Raw genomic sequence first — 20,685 nt, 5'->3', positions numbered from 1 at the left:
TTTTATAGTAGGGTTGTTAAAGTCGTCCATGAATATGGTATTGGGTTGAATGGTGAGGGCCTCCAGAAAGTCCAAGTACATGTTATGGGTTTCTTTGGTCATAAAAGATAACCTATAGCTTACAAGGATATGATATGGGACTTTGTCTATGGAAATCTGGACAGGGAGAAGCTTAAGTGTGTCATTCCATTTGACTAGTCTTGAGATGAGTTTGCTGTTGATAAAGACAGTGACACCTCCACCTTTGGTCCTTGCCTGTGCAGTAGCAGTCCAGAATGTGTGGAAGACATTGTAGCTTTGCAATTATGGGGTACTCTCTACACCTTTAAACCATGTGCTGAGTAACTGCACACATGTCCCCATTCTGCAGGATAAGGAGTGCCTGGAGGGAGTGAAGTTTATTCTTCTTTAGGTTCCTGGCATCAAGAAGTAACACCTTTAGAGTCCCTCGGGTTGGTTTTGCTATGTTGGAAGGTTTGTCAGTTTGGCATTTCCTAAAAAAGATAATATGGAAAGAAGAATATTTTAGCCAATATTCAAAAGCCTTGAAGTGACAGGTGCAGAATATCCTTGACAAAGAAACTTGGTCTGCTGACCATATTCTCCCATGCTGACAAGTATTGTGCCCCCTTGGAATGACACCAGAAATTAAGCCAATTATTGAAGTCACTCATCTTTTGTTCATATTGTGGCATCATCCTTGGTGAAGGTAGAATACTGTTCAATGCTAGGCACATACCAGTCTGGGACATAGTCTGAGAGCTACATAATGTTTCTCTCTCTTCATATAGTCCAGGGAGGTATGTCTCAAGTCATTTACACCCACATTCACTATGGCTGAGTCATACTGGTACTTGTAGTCTAATGACTTGAGTACATGGGTGATTTGGCAGATCACGCCTCCTGATAAGACAACTGATTGTGATTTTCTCCTTATTCAGCCTGGTAAGCAGCCAGAGCAGGACATCTGTATATCTCACAATGGAGTCTCCTATGTTAAAAATATTGGGTAGTGTATTGGCTTGCCTTATGGGCTTTGTAGTTGAGGCTCCAAAGGGTGTAGGTGTGTGAGTTGTTTCAGGTGTTTGTTTTTTTTTTTTTGCTGGAGTTCTTTTGGGGTTGCTGAGGAATTTTTTTTTTTTTTTTTTACAGGACGAATGTCTAAGGAATCTTTGGGGTTTAAGAAGGTTGCTTTTAAGTGCCTCAGAATATATTGGTCTATGTGATGGGTCAATACTATGTATGGTGGGTGTAATGCTTATGCTACCAACAACCTGAATATTATTTTGAATGTTTTTGAGTGAGAGTCTTGCCTCCTGCGACACTGTAATTACATCTCTTTCATAGTGTATCCATTTTTTTTAAGGATTATGGCTGATAGTGAACATGAGATAATTCCTACACTGTCTCAGGATGCCCACATCTAGAAAGCTGGAAGTGGAGAAATTGGGAAAGTGCTCATCCATGCTATCAGGTCTTTTTTAGTTTAACAACAAAGGAGTGGTACAACAGACTAATTTGAGCAGTGTGAGGATAGAAACTACAACTAGGTTATGTATGACTGAATTCATATGGCAGTGCTCCTCAGAGCACAAACAAGTTGTTCTTTATGCAGCTAAGTACTAAGTAAAGTTACAAGGGAAGTTTTATAGGAAAAATGTAATTTCTAAGTGTCTGTGCGTATACAAGGCACTGCTCAATGCCATTTTCCAATGAGCAATGAAATTTATAGACTCAAGGAAAAGTGACTAAACCAACTAAAACCCTTTGGCCAATGAAATTATCTCACTTTAATCCTCCCTGTGTGTTTCCCAACTCAGACAGACCTTTCTATTGCCACTAGAAATGCAGTCCTCGTCTTCTTAATGTAAACAACACACTTTATTAAGTCAAAAGTGAAATGGTACCAAAGGTATCCTAACATGTAAAATGGGACTCAGTGGCAGTCTGAAGATGAAACCAAATGCTGCTGCTATCCCATACAACAGTGACGTAGCTGTCAGTAATCAGAAACAAACAATTAGTGTAATTAAAAGACCAAGAAATACAAAATGTACTGCAACATATGCTGGAGATGTATGTATTCAACTTATTTATGATTCACAAAAAGAATTGTACATAGATATATTTTTATATTTACACACACACACACACACACACACACACACACACACACACACACACACACACACACACACACACACATGCTAGCCATATGAAAGACATGACTATACCAAGCAGAAAACCAAGTGTTGGCAAGTATAAACGGCCACACAATGTCAAAGATTTATAATGGAGCTAAGTGCTCGTTTTTTACACTAGAAATCACTGTCTAAGTAAGTCTCTGACAGATTACCCAGAAATGTTGAATACTAGATCTTATTACAAAAAAGTGGGAATTCCAGATATATATGTTTACAACACGTATGCAGCAAATTTAGACTTACATGGACACAACAGTTTGCAAAGCTGGATTTTACTGAGTTTCTGTAAGGGGTAGGCAAATCAGTTATGTCAGGATGAGGAATATAGTATCTATTTAGTCTACAACTGCAATAAGATGGCATTACAGAACAAGAAATTACATATATAATTCCTCTTAACTATAACCTTTTTTTCTCACTGGAAAAATGCAACCACAAAATATCCTTGTGCTCACAAGGCAAAATGGCCATGACAACTCAATAAATACTTGCTTTTAATAGCTCACTATTGAAATGTCAGTACTCGCAATGCTGAGTCCAGAAACACAAAAAAGAGAGGCACAGAAATACATAAACATCTCTCCTCTTTTTTAAACTTTTTTTTTGCAGGGACAAGCACCCTTTGCACCCACTGATATGGGGGGGCGCAAGTCCTTCACACCCCCCTAGCTTTTGGCACGCGTGTGCGCGCGTGTGTGTGTGTGTGTGTGTGTGTGTGTGTGTGTGTGTGGGTGTGTATGTGTGTGTGTGTATGTGTGTGTGTGTGTGTGTGTGTGTGTGTGTGTGTGTGTGTGTGTGTGTGCGTGCGGGGGGTGTATCAAATTTGAGATTGCCATACTTTAGAGAAAAGGGAATATTCCAATATTTTCAGAAATTGCCATCTTGGACTTGGTATGCTTAAGTCTAGATTTTTTGGTTATTCAATATCCACATTCCAGGACCTGGCTTTCAGAATCCTAACAGTTCAAATTGTTACCATTTTTAATTCTTTATGGGTGGAGTATTATAACATTTGTTGTGTGTGTGTGTGTGTGTGTGTGTGTGTGTGTGTGTGTGTGTGTGTGTGTGTGTGTGTGTTTGTGTATATATATATATATATATATATATATATATATATATATATATATATATCTATATACAAAGTAAATTTATTTATTTTGCATTTCTTTACTGGGAAGGTCCGACTGGACAGAGCTGTCCATTTTCAGTGGAGGCCCAGGGAGAAAAGCTCCAGAACAATTGCTAACATACTATACATAAGATATTTACACATTCAATTATAAAAATATAGCAGACAATAACATATGATTGCATAAGATATTTACATAAGCATAGTGGTTTAGACATACAATTATTGTATTATTATTAAATGGTTAATTTATAAAATAAGTGATACCATCATTAAATATCCATGGCAATAATGGGCAGCAATGTAAACTTTAACCGGTATGTATCTAATAAAGTCAGGAAAACATATCCTGTAGCACATCTAATTGTAAAGGCTAGGTTTAATCTCCACAGGGAGAGCAATATAGGTTCATAGATTAGTACTAGGATAACTGTCTTTGTGGGCCATTTTAAGCCTAGCTGGTAACCCCACATGAGAATCAAAACCCTGTACCTTGTGTTTGTAAGGTAAACATCTTAACCATTATGCCAACCTCCCACCTTATCTATACCACTTTATACCTCATTGATCTGACCCATTATTGAATACACAGATGAAGTCTGCAGTGTTTAAACAAACTACTTGTGCCAATATGAAAAGGTGCAATGATTCCTTACTAGAAAAATCAAAGGGGTGTAAACTTGAACTATTCATAGAGCATTGTGAGCATAATAAAACAAAAAGCACTGAAGCAGCCAACAAAATAGAATAGTAGTTTCCCCCACACTGCTTCTGTATGGCAGGAGGACGCAAACAAGGAGGTAATGAAACTTTTCAAATGTCACCACACATCCACTGATCGAAATAAATAGCCTAGAGGTAGCTGAATAAACCACTTTAATCCACAAATAAAAAGTTTGAGCGCTTTCATCTACATCCAGTAGACTTCATCAGAACATTTTTACATACTGAAATTCAGCCTTTTTATACTAGGCATGTCAATTAACACATCAATATAATTGATCTCAATTGTTAAAAATTTTTTTTTAACCCTTTGAAGGTTAACTACTAATAAAACGCTACCTCTATACATCAATGCTACTATACTAAAACAACAGTTTCAATTAAAACATGTAAAGTGCTTGTGCAAACTATCCATAACATACTGCATTCTGCAAGTTCAAGAGAATATTGTGTTTTTATCATACTGTTAACAAATAACTTATTATAACTATACAAAAAGATGCAAAAGGGTGTTAAAACCTTTGGTCTTACTTGCTGTGAAAATTCATACATATACACATACTGTTTACTGCAATTTCTTAAAACATATTTTATCTTACTACCAATAAATACCTTAATACAATATCCAAACAAATATTAAAACTATTAGTCCCACAGTTATGGAATTTGTGCAAAACAGTGAAGTGTATTAATTTATTTAGGGGATACCCATACCTTATGTATAGTTGTTTACTAGTATGGGCTTAATAGAGATGTATTCATTAATTCCGGGTAGCACAGTGGCGTTAAGCTTAATCTGCCACCATACTTCTCTCTCCCCTAAAAGTGCCTTGACACTTCCACCTCTAACATTGGGATGCACTATCTCTAATATGCCAAATACAAATTTTTCACAATCTTTACTATTCTTAAGATGTTTACTTAATGCATTTTTATCATCTCCTTTCTTGATGCAATAGTAATGATCGTAGATCCTTTTACGGAGACATCTATCTGTCTTCTCTACGTAGAAACATGCGCAGTGTGTGCAGGTTGCTAAATATACTATATGTGAGGTTCTGCAATTCCCCTTTATGAAAGTTATAAATGTAGTATTAACATCCTGCAAAACTATGCTTTTATTAGTAGTTATGTACTTACACTGATTGCATGTTCCACATTTGGATGTCCCAATGGTGTTATCTTTACTTCTTACTTTGGCATATTTACTCTCAAATTCACACTTAAGGTTTTTTGCGTTACTGTATACAAATATTGGCCCATTACCCATACGGTCAGATATATCCTTATCTACCTTAAATATGTTCCAGTGTCTTTCAATTATGTCCCTAATGTCACCTACATTGGGACTGTATTCCAATATACATGCTCCTGTATAGTTAGTTGGTTTACCTTCTAGTAAGATGTTATTCACGTTCTTATCACTTTCACCATTCTTACCTAAAATTGCAGCATACTTCTCATCCCTGTGAGCAAGAATGTAATCCCTTAAATCTACTACCATATTCTCTGGATAACCCCTGGATAAAAACATGTTCCCTATAAAGTCTAATTCCTCTCTTAAATCTGAAATATTGGAGGTCATCCTAGCTGCTCTTATATATTGACCTTTTGTAATACTTCTTTTTTGTTTGTATGAATGGCAGCTATTGAAATGCAGATAGGAGTTGCTGAACGTCTCCTTCCTAAAAATCTTTGAGCTCAGCCTATTGTTCTCAATAGTAATATTAACATCTAAATAGGCTATGGAATACAGGTCCTTATTGACCGTGAATTTTAAATACTCACTTCTAGTGTTAAGATACTCAATAAATTCTCCTAATTTGTTTTCACCTCCATTCCAAACTAAAAAGAGGTCATCCAGAAACCTGGTATATATATCAATGTGTTTTAATAGCTCACTATTGAAATGTCAGTACTCGCAATGCTGAGTCCAGAAACACAAAAAAGAGAGACACAGAAATACATAAACATCTCTCCTCTTTTTTAAACTTTTTTTTTGCAGGGACAAGCACCCTTTGCACCCACTGATATGGGGGGGGTGCAAGTCCTTCACACCCCCCTAGCTTTTGGCACGCGTGCGTGCGCGCGCGCGTGTGTGTGTGTGTGTGTGTGTGTGTGTGTGTGTGTGTGTGTGTGTGTGTGTGTGTGTGTGTGTGTGTGTGTGTGTGTGTGTGTGTGTGTGTGTGTGTGTGTGTGTGCGTGCGGGGGTGTATCAAATTTGAGATTGCCATACTTTAGAAAGGGAATATTCCAATATTTTCAGAAATTGCCATCTTGGACTTGGTATGCTTAAGTCTAGATTTTTTGGTTATTCAATATCCACATTCCAGGACCTGGCTTTCAGAATCCTAACAGTTCAAATGGTTACCATTTTTAATTCTTTATGGGTGGAGTATTATAACATTTGTTGTGTGTGTGTGTGTGTGTGTGTGTGTGTGTGTGTGTGTGTGTGTGTGTGTGTGTGTGTGTGTGTGTGTGTTTGTGTATATATATGTATATATATATATATATATATATATATACAAAGTAAATTTATTTATTTTGCATTTCTTTACTGGGAAGGACGGACTGGACAGAGCTGTCCATTTTCAGTGGAGGCCCAGGGAGAAAAGCTCCAGAACAATTGCTAACATACTATACATAAGATATTTACACATTCAGTTATAAAAATATAGCAGACAATAACATATGATTGCATAAGATATTTACATAAGCATAGTGGTTTAGACATACAATTATTGTATTATTATTAAATGGTTAATTTATAAAATAAGTGATACCATCATTAAATATCCATGGCAATAATGGGCAGCAATGTAGACTTTAACCGGTATGTATCTAATAAAGTCAGGAAAACATATCCTGTAGCACATCTAATTGTAAAGGCTAGGTTTAATCTCCACAGGGAGAGCAATATAGGTTCATAGATTAGTACTAGGATAACTGTCTTTGTGGGCCATTTTAAGCCTAGCTGGTAACCCCACATGAGAATCAAAACCCTGTACCTTGTGTTTGTAAGGTAAACACCTTAACCATTATGCCAACCTCCCACCTTATATATACCACTTTATACCTCATTGATCTGACCCATTATTGAATACACAGATGAAGTCTGCAGTGTTTAAACAAACTACTTGTGCCAATATGAAAAGGTGCAATGATTCTTTACTAGAAAAATCAAAGGGGTGTAAACTTGAACTATTCATAGAGCATTGTGAGCATCTAATAGTTTATCTGTTATCCATTTTTTACAGTATTATACTAACTATTCAAAAAATCTTAACTGTACTATCATTATATTCTTAGAGGTGACCTCTGCCTGGTCTACATGGCAATGTCTTAACAATTGGAAAAAACTACCAAATCAGAGAACGTAATAGTAACAAAAAATGTAGAAAAACACGACAGATATATTACACAACACCTTTAAAGATTCTGTCAGCAGAGTGTAATATAAGTGGATGGCAATCATTTACTTTCTGCAATGAAGTTCTCCCTAATATATCTTGATTCTTGAAGAGTAAGCCTCAGTGTCAGTGTCAAGACTAATGACATCTACAAGCACAATCTAGGAGAGATCTGAGTTCCTGACAAGTACCACAGTTACAGAGATGTAGCTGTTAAGGAATTCACAATTTATAAACCACTATCAGAATGTCCCTAATTCGGGCTCATGTTTTTGGTCTGTTTCTTGTAAAATTTGTGGTTTTCTGGTAAAATCTTGAGGACTGCAGTCAATAAATAACAACAGACATCTGCATTTTAAACTTCATGTGTTTTATAAAATGCATGCTAATGTTGTTGTTGTTTGTCTTTCGGCTTTTCCCGGTTAGGGGTCGCCACAATGGAACTCCGGACCGCTAATGATTGGCAGTTAGTTTTTATGGTGTTGAGTTGCCAGCCCGACGCCCAACCTTCAACAAAGGCACGCCCATTCAACACATATCTTTCGAACGCCCACTCGACCGCAGGGAGGACATGCACACTCCACACAAAAAGCACTCCCAACCCACGCCGAGAATCGAACGGGAGAACCTCTTGCTGGGAGGCAACAACACTACCACTGCACCACCGCAGAAGTACAAAATGCATGCTAATATTAAGTCTGTTATTCCACAACCTTTTAAGTATATAAGAATGGAGTTTAGGAATCTGTCATCGATTGTGGACCTTTGTCCACCATTATTTTTGTCTTTGGCCCTGATTTTTGTGCTAAGAGGTTGAGTGACATGGTCAGAAAAATGTTATAAAAGTCTACTTATTCTTGGGAGAGCTACGGTGAAATACCAGATTTACTGTGTCATTCACGTTAAACAACATTTTTGTGCATCATATGGTCTACTTGCTTGCACAGTTTTTCTTATATCCACCCAAATAATATAATCTCTTCAAAATATAGTTGTAACACTAATTAACTACAATTCTTAGCTCATATCATTTGAAATATCTTCAGTATCACGTTACTCATTTATTGGGTGGCCAAATAATATAATCATGTCTAGATTACATAACTGCACACTGTTCAAAGCTTAGCTGTGAAAGCAAGTATAAGCTTCATTGTGGTTCAGAAAGGTTTAAACTTTTAATCATAATTTGGTCATCTTTTACTACAGTTTCAAAAACATATAAACATGCCCTAGTGAAATCACTTTAATTTGTCATGAAACACGACTTTATAAACATTGTGTAAAAATAGTTTTCACAATGTGAACGGTGTGTACAGTACTTTTGTGACTTGAGCTCAGATTAATGCTTTGCTGAAACCTTGGTTAAAATACTAGAAAATGGATAAACTATATATTTTATTCAACTATCAGATCTCCCAGTCAGTATTCACAACTGTCAATAGTTTTGTCCTAAAATCGGAGTTAATCCTATATTAACTGCATAACTTGGACGCTGTCCCATCATTGCATGTGTCGTGGTCAAACTGTTACTAAACAATCGGCACTTTTTGTGCTGCATGCATAATTCATACCTCTCAACTGTATAGATTTTCATAGAATGTCCAGATTTGTGTCTCATATTTTTGGTCAGTTTTTCATAAAATTGTGGTTTTCTGGAAAATCACTGGCAAGTCATTAAAGACTGAAGTCAGAAAATAATGACAGATGTTTGAGTTTCAGACTTCATGCCCTTCAGAAAATTCATGCTAACACAAAACCTGTTATTCTATCAATGCTTTAAATTTGTAAGAGAACTATGTAAAAATTGATCCTATTTTTTTTGGCCTTTGTCCTCCCATTATTTATAGCTTTGTCCAGATTTCTTGGTCTAAGAGTTTAAGAGGTATGATGTATATTATAATTTCAAAAACAGTTAGTAATATTATTTATGACATGCTGAAGTCACAAGCCTATTTTGATAATCTTGTACAGCAGCAATGCAAGCCAACTGAAACATAAACCCAAACATGAACTGTACAAGTATATACAGGCCTTCCGCCAAGCTCACAATGCAGCAGTATCTTTACTGCATACCATGGAAGTACTACTCTAAAATTAGTTATTAATCAGTTTAGTGCTCATCTGACCATATTTTTACATATTTCATTTCTTTTCTTTTTCTGAAGCGTAGCTTATTTAACAATAAGTTATTGTTCAGTTTTCTTCTCTCAGTTTAGCTGCTCGCATTACAATAAGGTTATAATGACATTTTCAGTGTATGTCAGGTCACACACTGCTCGTAAGCTAACATGCTACATCTAGTTCACTCATTATATCCCTTCATGTTGCCATCAGTCAAAGAACAGGTGTCTTTGGGTTACCCTACATTTCCTTTACATAGCAGAATAGACAGATGGGTAGTGTCACAATGTCATGGCTGAAATTAACACCTCTCCATGTCTCTGTCATGGCATTGAGTCTGCTTTGTCTCTCATTTTTAGCAGGCATTGAAAACTCACCTTGCTACCTACATCAGACATTTAATCCATAAAGCAGGAAACCTAAAATTGTAGTTTTCTTATTTCCAGCAGACTTCAAACCCTCTAACCACACAAAAACATGGCAGTTTAAGGAAAAAACAAACAAAGAACATCCACCACATACCCTGACTGCTTCCCCATTTTGTCTTTCCCACACAGAATTAGTACCATGTCACTGTGGTCTTTTCCAACTTCAAATGCTGCAAAATGAACACAAAATGTTTAAATGGGAGCTTCCTTTCCCTTACACATTTAAAAATAGAGTAGTAATTAGACAGAAAATTGTCACAAAAAAGCTTTTGTGTAGGTGTGAAAAAACAAACCCCATCATTGGGGATGTTCCAGATCTGAAATGTCTCTTGATAACTTTAGTGCTGAGGCCCCTTACAATGTTATTAATATTACTTTTCTTCTTAACTCACATAAACAGATCAGTGCATACATTTTCCTAAACAGATGTAAATATCTCTGCATTCTGTTGCATATATGATCTTGAATGAATACCGCTTAACCTTTAAGCATTACAATCATACTGCTGGCCTTTTAAAATCTTAGCAGAGGGTCAGAAAGTGGAGCACATCTTCAATGTTCAAAATGGGAGGCCTTTGGTCCACAGACCACATAGTGTTAGTAGTAAGAAAATTTTTTAGAGGCTTAGTTTATTTATTTAATAATGTGTGTAGCCTTAAACACCCATGAGAAGGTCTAACATTATGAAGAGAAATCAATAAATCTAGGAGACGCAAGGCAAAATCTATCAACAAAAGCCATAACACTATGCCTGAATCATAATAGTTGAGAGGTTATATGTTGCAACATCTCTGTTTTGGAGAATATGTGCATCTTTAAATATACACTGAGAATATATACTACGATATGGTGGAGTGTGGGAATATTCTCACAGCATTAAACTCAATAACAAGAGTTTAACTAACAAAACATAGTGAATTTAAATTGTCATTAGGTGTGCATGCTTGTGTATGTGTGATAGAAGAGATAGGCCTGGAAATTTACTTCCTTTCTGTACTTGCCTGCTAAACTCTGTGGGTGGTGGCAGCTACTTATGGGTTTGCTATGGGAGTGACTTGTATATATGAGTGGATAGATAAGAAGTTTGCCTGAAGGCAACAAGCAAGAAGTTAGTTCCTCACTTGTAGGATCATTGGAAGGGAAAACTGAAAACATAAATTGAGAAAGCCCAATCAGGGCCAACATGTCTGTGGAAATATGTCCTTAATGAGTTGGAAGCCGGACCTGGAAGAGTCCTACCACCTTGGCCTTTAGTTTAGAAGGCATTATGTACCTTGGAGGGGCTAAGGGAAATGAACGCTGTTACAAGAAGAAATTAAGTTACTGTTTGCTTTATATGAATCTGCAAAGCCAAGTGCACTAATAATTTATTTTACTGGCATACTGAATAAACCTTCATTTTATATAGTCCTGATTCCACTGACTTTTTCAGGACTTTAAACTGGGGGTGTATGTATAGCTTACTGGCCACAGAGTTGCCAATTGTTAATTCTTCACAGTACATCTGCTGCCAAGTACAAGCCATATTTGGGTTACTGATTGATGTGTTCCTGGCTTGGCTAACTGTATACACAGCCATGGAGGGCTTACTGGAGAAGATCATGGATGGACTTGAAGGTGGAGACTAACCAAAAGCTGGTGAAACTACAATATGCTGTGCAACACAACTGCCAGTTCCAAGACTGTGCTGCATCTGAAGCAACTAGCCACGGAGTATGACCTGGAATCTTATTTAGTGATATTTGAATGTGATGCAACCGCAGAGAACTGGATCTGAGCAGAATGAATAATAATCCAGACATCCCAGTTGACAGGAGAGACACTGAAAATGTACATGGATGTGGAACAGACTGATTTCATGGACTATGATAAACTTAAGAAAGAAATTTTACTGAACGCTGGTATATCTCCTGAGAGACAAGTAATAATAAGTCATAAATGGACTTTTAATGTAAGGCACAGATGCATAACCTAAATCATGTTATAAAGCTCTGGCTTGAATCTTATAGGTGAAATAAAAGACCACAGGTTTTTATAAATAATACATAGTAATGACCCAATAAATGGATGCATGATTCAAGCAGTTCTGTGTTATAATGTGTTTATAACACATTAACATAAAGCCAGTTCTAGATGTTAACCTGCCTTTTACAACCACTCAAATCACACAAGGTTGTTAATATGTTTAAACAACTTATTACAAACTGTGCGCAAGAACTTAAAACATCAAATAATTATTTTACAGATCATCTATACCGGATAAACTACATAAGTATTAAATACTTTGTGAGTTATAGAGCGCACACATTTGTTATAGTATCCCACTGTATATACTGTTAGGTCATGTTGAACTGCCCTCAACAGAACGAGCATTTACTTAGATCAAATATAAATATATAAAAAATGTTTATTAACCCGCTCTTATGAATTAAATTAATTCTTATAAAAAATATATTAGCAGTTCAGGTCCCATCGGCATATTGTAAAAGTCTCAATAAAAACAAACCCAGCGGAGTTGATGCTCAGCGGAAAAGTAAAAATACAGAAATAAAAAATAAATCCAGTTACCGCTGAGCAAAGCAATGAAGGGTACCAAAGGGAATGGTCATCAAAACCTTCTAGATTCAATTGATGATGAAAGGTGAAAATCCAAAAATACGCAAAACGTGATGGAAACAAATTTATTTGTTAAAATAGGTTAGCGCTTTCGCAATAGCTTCTTCAGACCCAAGGTATGGTTTTAGGATGCTATCCTTACAAGCTCCTCCATTTAGACCTATAGTTGACGGTAGAGGCTCAGTCACCTATGCATGTGCAAAATATGTGGATAGCATCCTAAAACCATTGATTAATATGGAAAAACATATTTGCAAAGATTCTTGGTCTTTCCTGAAAGATATTAGTAAGCAACCTTACATCTCTGACACTGTGTTTTTGACAATAGATGTCAAAGACCTATACACAGTTATACCTCAGGACATAGGTCTAGCTTGGGTTAGGCAATACATGACAGACAAAAACATCCAAGGAGATACCATCTATTTAGTTGAAACCCTGTTAGAAATAGTTCTATTGAACAACTTTTTCTTCTTTGAGGATAATTTCTATTTACAAACATCAGGGGTAGCAATGGGCTCTCCTTGTGGTGGTTCTTTTGCAAATATCGTAATGGCTCAATGGGAAGCGGAATTCCTATTTAAGGATGATATTTTCCAACAATATGTCACCTGGTACACTAGGTACCAGGATGACATTTTTTGCATTTGGAAAGGTGACAAGGAAATTATTCCATCATTCATTGAGAGAATTACTAGCCTAACAGATTTTTTACGGTTTACTTACACCATTTCAGACAAGGAAATGAATTATTTAGATATCCTTTTGTCTAAAGATTCCATCAACAATAGGTTTAAGAGTACCATATATAGAAAGCCTACATACTCGAATTCCTTACTGCATTTCACTAGTAACCACCCATATCACCAAAAGAGATCTGTCATTAAAGGACAAATAGTGAGAGCAGCACGAATGGTTACAGATGATTGCGATTTTCAGAATGAATGTAGTAAATTGTTGAAAATGTTTCTATCTAGAGGCTATCCACTGAATTTAATCAATGGTATTATATTAGAGGTTACTCGTAAACGTGAGGAGGGACATTTTTTCCCTCTACTCACTGACAGATGTTCTGAACAAGTAGATGTCAATCAAGATACCTCTATAACTTTAGTGGAAACCACTAGCACTAACTTACCAAAACAGTACAATCTTTGTAGTAGCTTCCTGCACACATATTCTTTGGATTTTCATAAAATAATTGAAGTCATAAATAAAAACTGGGAAGTTATAAACTACGACAAGGATTTAGTTACTTTATTAGGGGATAGACCTAAACTGACTTACAGAAGGGGTAACAACTTGAAGACTATTTTGGAGAAAACTAAGAATTATAAAGGTTCTAATCGACCAAGTGGGATGTATAAATGTGGGGCATGCAACCAATGTAAGCACATTAAAGTTGGCCCACATTTTTCTATAAATGGTAAAGCTTTTAAGATCACCAGCCACTATAATTGTGAAATGAAGTCAGTGGTCTACGCAGCAATATGTAACCATTGTAAGGCTTTCTATATTGGAAAAACTGAACGTAAACTTAAAATTAGGATATATGAACACATGCATGCCATCTCCAAAGAAGACGAAAAAAATGCCCTTGCTAAACACATCTTAGAACATAATGGTCACACATTCAGTTTTGTTGTATTGCAGCAACGATTACAAGATGTTCGAGGTGGACCATGGCAGGTCCGTCTAGAAATGGACGAACTTTTGTGGCAAATTCGTACTAGAGCCCATTTAATACCGGGCATCAATGAGTCTCTGTCTATAAAATGTGTACTAAAATGGCTGGCATTTAATAGATGAACATAACTAAGTTTGTCTGTAGCACAGTCAATTTGATTTGTTGAAGGTTTAAGCTACATCAGAGACAAATAGGTTTATGAATATTAGAGGTCTATTCTGCACTGTTTTACTATTTAATTTTTTTGAAATTTATGTAGGTTTAGGACGAGTCGCTTGATTCATGAATTATTTCAGTGTCAAGTCTCATAACATTTTCAGTTATTACACTTACATTATAAATATTATGTAATATTAGTTTCGCCCTCCTTTTATATTTGTAATTGAATTTTACAATATGATGATGGGACCTGAACTGATAATATAGTTTTTTATAAGAATTAATTTAATTCATAAGAGCAGGTTAATAAATATTTTTTATATATTTATATTTGACCTAAGTAAATGCTCGTCCTGTTGAGGGCAGTTCAACATGCCCTAACACTATATACAGTGAGATATTATACCAAATGTGTGTGCTCCATAATTCACGAAGTATTTAATACTTATGTAGTTTATCTGGTATAGATGATTTGTAAAATAATTATTTGATGTTTTAAGTTCTTGCGCACAGTTTGTAACAAGTTGTTTAAACATTTTAATAACCTTGTGTGATTTGAGTGGTTGTAAAAGGCAGGTTAACATCTAGAACTGGCTTTATGTTAATGTGTTATAAACACATTATAACACAGAACTGCTTGCATCATGCATCCGGATTCCTTTAAGGTCTCCATGACAATGTTTTATTGAAAAATGCACTCTTCATTTATTGGGTCATTACTATGTATTATTTATAAAAACCTGTGGTCTTTTTTGCTCTGCTTTGTAAATCTGAAGAAGGCGGCGTATTTATTTATTTCATCTTGGAGGACATTAAAACATATTTAAATACTAGCCTACTCTTATTGCGTTCCAGGCGTGCCTTGTGGATTTAAATAGTGTTTTTGGTTTGTTTCGTGCAGTTGTTGAATTTTATAGCATTAGCAAAGTAAAATGTTAGAAATGTTAGCAGTAGAAAAGGTTTCAAAAAACTCTGCATTGTAAAATAAGAAAATGGGTATAGCTAAATGACCCTAAGAGCATTAATAATCTAGTAACTATAGCAGAATATTTATTAGTTAATGACATAATGTTTAAAAATAAAATGTTGGCTCCCTAGTGTAATTGTGCAAGTTGTATGTGCAGGCCCTGTAATCATGAAAACAGTCAGAACATACAGGAGAACAGTGAATGTTAAGCATCGCTGTTCTCCTTTAATGTTGTTCTTTGCATGATGCAATCTCCCTTGCATTCTCTGATGTATGTATGCCAGCTTCAGAACTGATAAACCGCAGAGTAAAGGGAACATTCAAGAAATGGCAGAATGAGTTAGTATACATAAGTCCGCATTTTCGGCACTCATTATCCCTACTTCAGAACTCACAATAACCAGTTACCTGAACTGTCTGCTTCTAAGGCTAACATTGCAGTATAAAATATACCTTCTTCTGGAAAACAAAAGGCAGCAAGTAATGTGTTGATTTGTTACTAATGTGGGATACATGGCCTCATCATTAACTTTTGCTCTACTGATACTGAAGTGAATGATTCTGAAAGAAAAGGAACAACTAAAATTCATGCTTTAATTGAAGTTGTTCAAATAGCTAGGATAATTGAATTTGCTCAAGAATAAGGTTAGTAACAACCAAAAGAGTGGAGGCAATATTTATTCCTTGTGATAAAAAGTATATCCTCTTACATGTAGAAATAGAGCAATGCTTGAGTAACTGTTATATCTTGTGGCTATATCCCCTGATTTAACGGGTTCCTATGAGTTCAACGAAAACGCATTATGTCGAATGCATTTTTGTCGACACATGTAGAGCGAAAAGGCAAAACAGCGAAGCGGCTGTTCAGTGAAATTTTTCCCTGGGAAAGAAGTCGCTTGACCGCTTTGTTGTTTTGCCATGTTCTGAAGTGTAGTGTGGTCCCTTGTCCAGTATAGCTCCTGAGCATGATTGTGCATCAGTTACTGACCTTAGGGTTAGGGTGTGGGTTAAGGTAAGTGCATATGTATGAAAGTGTTTACTGTTGTATGTTTTATGTTAAATGTATGGTTGAGTTCCATGTGTATGTGTTTTCAGTTGTTTACTTTTGTTTTTTGTGGGGGTAGAGTTAGCGTTAAAGTAAGTGTGTATGTGTTTGGAGCAGTTTATGTGAATGTGCGAGAGTTACTGACCTTAGGGTTAGGGTGCGGGTTAAGGTAAGTGCATATGGTTTAAAATGTTTATTGTTTTTTTTTTTCATTAAATGTATGTTTGGGTTATGTGCATATGTGTATTTAGTTGTTTACTGGTTTTTGGGGGGGTATAATTAGGATTGTGTATATGTGTATGTGTTTGGAAGTGTGTAATGTGTTTTTTTTTGTGGGGGTTGGAACAGCGATTTCTTACCCTAGGAAAGAAATTGCTGTTCTTCGGATTCGACATTTTCAGGTTTCGCTGAAAATGTGTCGATGTAACATCGTTCGCTGTTTTAAGCATTCGATGTTGCAATATAGACCCGGTTTAATACATTATGTAATATTACAAAAAGATCTTCCCTATTTTGATGCACTGTGTAAAATGTGGAAGGAGGGAGAATCTATAGATGCAGTGTGACAAGCTAGTATATCTATTCAGTATAAGAATGGGGAGGAAACAGGCCATTGACAGTCCTACAGTGATCCTGAATCAGAATGAGGAGACGGGAGGTGGCACAGGAATTATGAAATGAGTTAGAATATGATTATTGTTAAATAGTAAAAATATATTATGTCTGTTACCAGAAGCATGCCCCAATGAGAGTGCAACAGAAACCCAAAACTATAAGAGATGTCAGTACAGGAACTGAAAATGAACTGATAGGAAGTCTGAAGTAAAAGTTCATTCAAAGCAGAAGTATACACAGGACATCTATGAAGTGTTAGTACAGGAAAAGTGAGGACAGAATTAGAAAAAGAGGGGGGCATGAATGATGACAACCACAAAAACATAGCCATAGTTTCCATCTACATACCATCCAGTAACAACTTCCCTACTCTTGAAATCTTTCTCTCCTGGGAGACGTTAACATAGACTGGAATGCTCTAACCACACCACCCAAACACCACCATTAACCTCTATGGCTTCTCCCAGCTAATCTCTTCTCCCACACATCTGAATAAACACACCAATATTGGTACTACACTTGATTGGATCATCACCTCCAACCCTAACCTTTACCACAACACCACCACTCTGCCTGATGCCCTAAGAGATCACCTTCCTACCTCTGTCCAAAGACACATCCTCCAATTATGCAAATCCCACCAGTATAAAGATTGTTGCAAACTATCTAACTTCAACTAAGTTACCTTTAACAATTTGCTCTCCTCAATAAACTGGTCCTTCCTTCATGACCTTCCCCTCAATTATGCTGTCCTACAATTTAACATCTTTCTAAATACTCTAAATTCCCTGGCTTCCACTAGCAAAATTAGAATTAAATCCAAATATGCACCCTGGCTAACACAACCCACTCACAACCTTATGTTCAAGAGAGATAGAGCCTGGAATAACTGGGAAAAAAAACAATTCCCCTACTCATCTCCAAATGTATAAGGAATTCCGTAATTTCACCAAATGCAAGTTAATTTTGATAAAAAAGCATTTCTTCCAAAAACCTCTAAATAATTCCCACACCAATCCCAAAAAATGTTGGCATTCTATCAACATGCTACTATACCCAAGTAATCCCTCTACACCCAACCCTTATCCCAACAGCTCTTCCATTGATACTGCCACCTTTCTTAACTCCTTCTTCATTGACTCTATCCAACAACTGACAAAAAAAGATAATAATACCCTCCCCACTACTTCTCCAGCTTCATCTACTCACACTCCCCCATTCATTCTTAAGCCCTTCCCTACAGCATGTATTCAATCACTTCTCAGCAGACTTAAAGCATGCTGACCTTCCGCTGACAGCTTAACTCCACTTTTCCTTAAACTTGTTGCTAATTCTATTGCATATCCTGTCTCCATATTAATTAACAAATCAATCTAACAAAGCACGTCTGTGAAATCTGGAAGAAATTCTATGTCATTCCCTTACACAACGGTAGAAACTCTACAGACCCCTCTAATTTCAAACCTATAACCATTCTGTCTCGCCTATCAAACATACTTGAAAAATGTATTCATAGGCAGCTCCTAGATTATCATTTACAGGAAAATCGCCTAACTCTTCCCCAACATGGCTTTTGCCCCATCACAGTGCAGCTACTGCACTAATCTTATTCACTCAGTCTATAGCAAAAGCTCGTGACAACAATATGTTATTCTCCTGTCTTTTCCTTGATCTCTCTAAAGCCTTTGACACTGTTTCCCACAAGCTACTTCTATCTAAACTAACTAGGCTTAATCTCTCCAACTCTGCTCTTTGTTGGTTTTCTAGCTACCTCTCCAACAGATTCCAGTCTATTAAATGACTATTTGCATCTTCCTCCTTCCTCCCAGTTCAAACTAGAGTTCTCCAAGGTTCATTCTTGGACCCCTATTATTCAACGTTTTTACAAACAACTTCTACACAGCCTGCCCTCACCCCTCTTTAATACAGTATGCTGATGACTCGACAATTATATCCTGTTCTGATAATCTCTCACACCTACTCTCCTTTACCCAAGAATCACTTGGATTCACTCCAATCTGTAGAATAATGGCTAACTAATAACCACCTTCTACACAACCCAAAGAAAACAAAACTTCTCTTCTTCCTCCCAAAATTTCTCCAACAGCACAAAAATACTTTCACTGTCACCTCCCCTAATAATACAACTATCTCAGTAGAACCATTCACAAAATTACTTGGAGTAACAATCGATGATCAACTAAAATTCGATCTCCAGATTCAACAGATAATCAAAAAGACTCGTCAAAAACTGGGTATGCTATATAGGCATAGTAAACGCCTCACAAATGATTCTAAGCTTTCTCTTGCTCTGGCCTTCCTAATTCCCACCTGTTGGATGCTGCCCCTTTCCTCACTAACATACAATCCAATCTTATGTCTTAACAAGAAATCACTTATAATAAAATTGCTAGATTTGCTACAAATCTACCCTACTGCTCATACCACTGCCTGGCATTGAAAAACCTGCACTGGCCTGAACACTACCAACAACTCCTTCTACCTCAGCTACACCTACTTAACCTCATCCTAAACAAACCCTCCAGCTGTCCTGCTCCATCAGACCTCATCTCTTTCTACACTCCCAATTGTACTCTCTGAAGCTCTGACCAACACCTCTTGGAAATTTACAAACCTAACAAAAACAAAGGCAAAATCTTCTACAATCACTCAGTTGCTAAAGCATGCAATAAACTCCCCCTGTGCTTAAGAACCATCTCTAACACTAACCACTTCAAAAAAATCTCTAAAAGATAATCTGCTAAATTCTTGGACCTGCTTATGCTCCACCCCAACTTAATCTACCCTCCCCATCACTGCACCCAATCTCCCCCTCTGACCCGTTTTTCCTTCTATATTACATCTTGTATTAGGTCCTAACTTTAGGCAGTATTACTGACATTTTTGCCCTGTATTAATGTAATGTCTCTGATAACCTGGAAGGTATCCTTTGTTTATGCCTTGTAAGTAATCTTGAATGTAATTCATTTGTATTTTCTCTCTTATGTCTTGTAAGTTACTTGAATGCAATTAATTTGTATTTTCTATCTTTTTATAACTATAATTTATGCAAATGTATCTTTTACCTGTATAACTGGAGCTTTTCTCCTTGGGACACTACTGAAAAAGGGCTGTTGCCCAGTTGGACTAACCCGGTCAACAAATGTCAAATAAATAAATAAAATAAAAATGAGTACAGAAAGTGAAGTGAACAGGAGGATCTAGAGTTCGAACCTGTATCTGATAGTACAAAACAGAGACTGCAAATAAAGGAAACTCTTTGAAACAGGTACCTGTAAGACAAGAAGGAAGCAAAAACAATGATAAATTTTATTCTAAAATACACTTTGCAGTAAAAAGATAACATAGGGAAGGAAAATAAAGTGAAACTAAGGTGGAAAGAGCAACCTAAAAGCAAAAAAAAAAAAAGAAAAAAAAAGAGGCCTGTGCTAATATCCAAGAAAATAAAGAAGTTGATTTTTATTTAGTACTACCTTTTGCAGAGGAATACATAGACGAAGCTGGAGTGACAGTATTTTTAAGTGAAAGAAGCTACAACTTCCACCATGAAGCAGATTACT

Source organism: Protopterus annectens, chromosome 7.part0 (assembly GCF_019279795.1).
Source record: "Protopterus annectens isolate FY-2018-M chromosome 7.part0, PAN1.0, whole genome shotgun sequence".
NCBI classification, from domain to species: Eukaryota; Metazoa; Chordata; order Ceratodontiformes; family Protopteridae; genus Protopterus; species Protopterus annectens.
The sequence above is the reverse complement of the archived record's forward strand: the minus strand, read 5'-3'. Positions refer to the sequence as shown.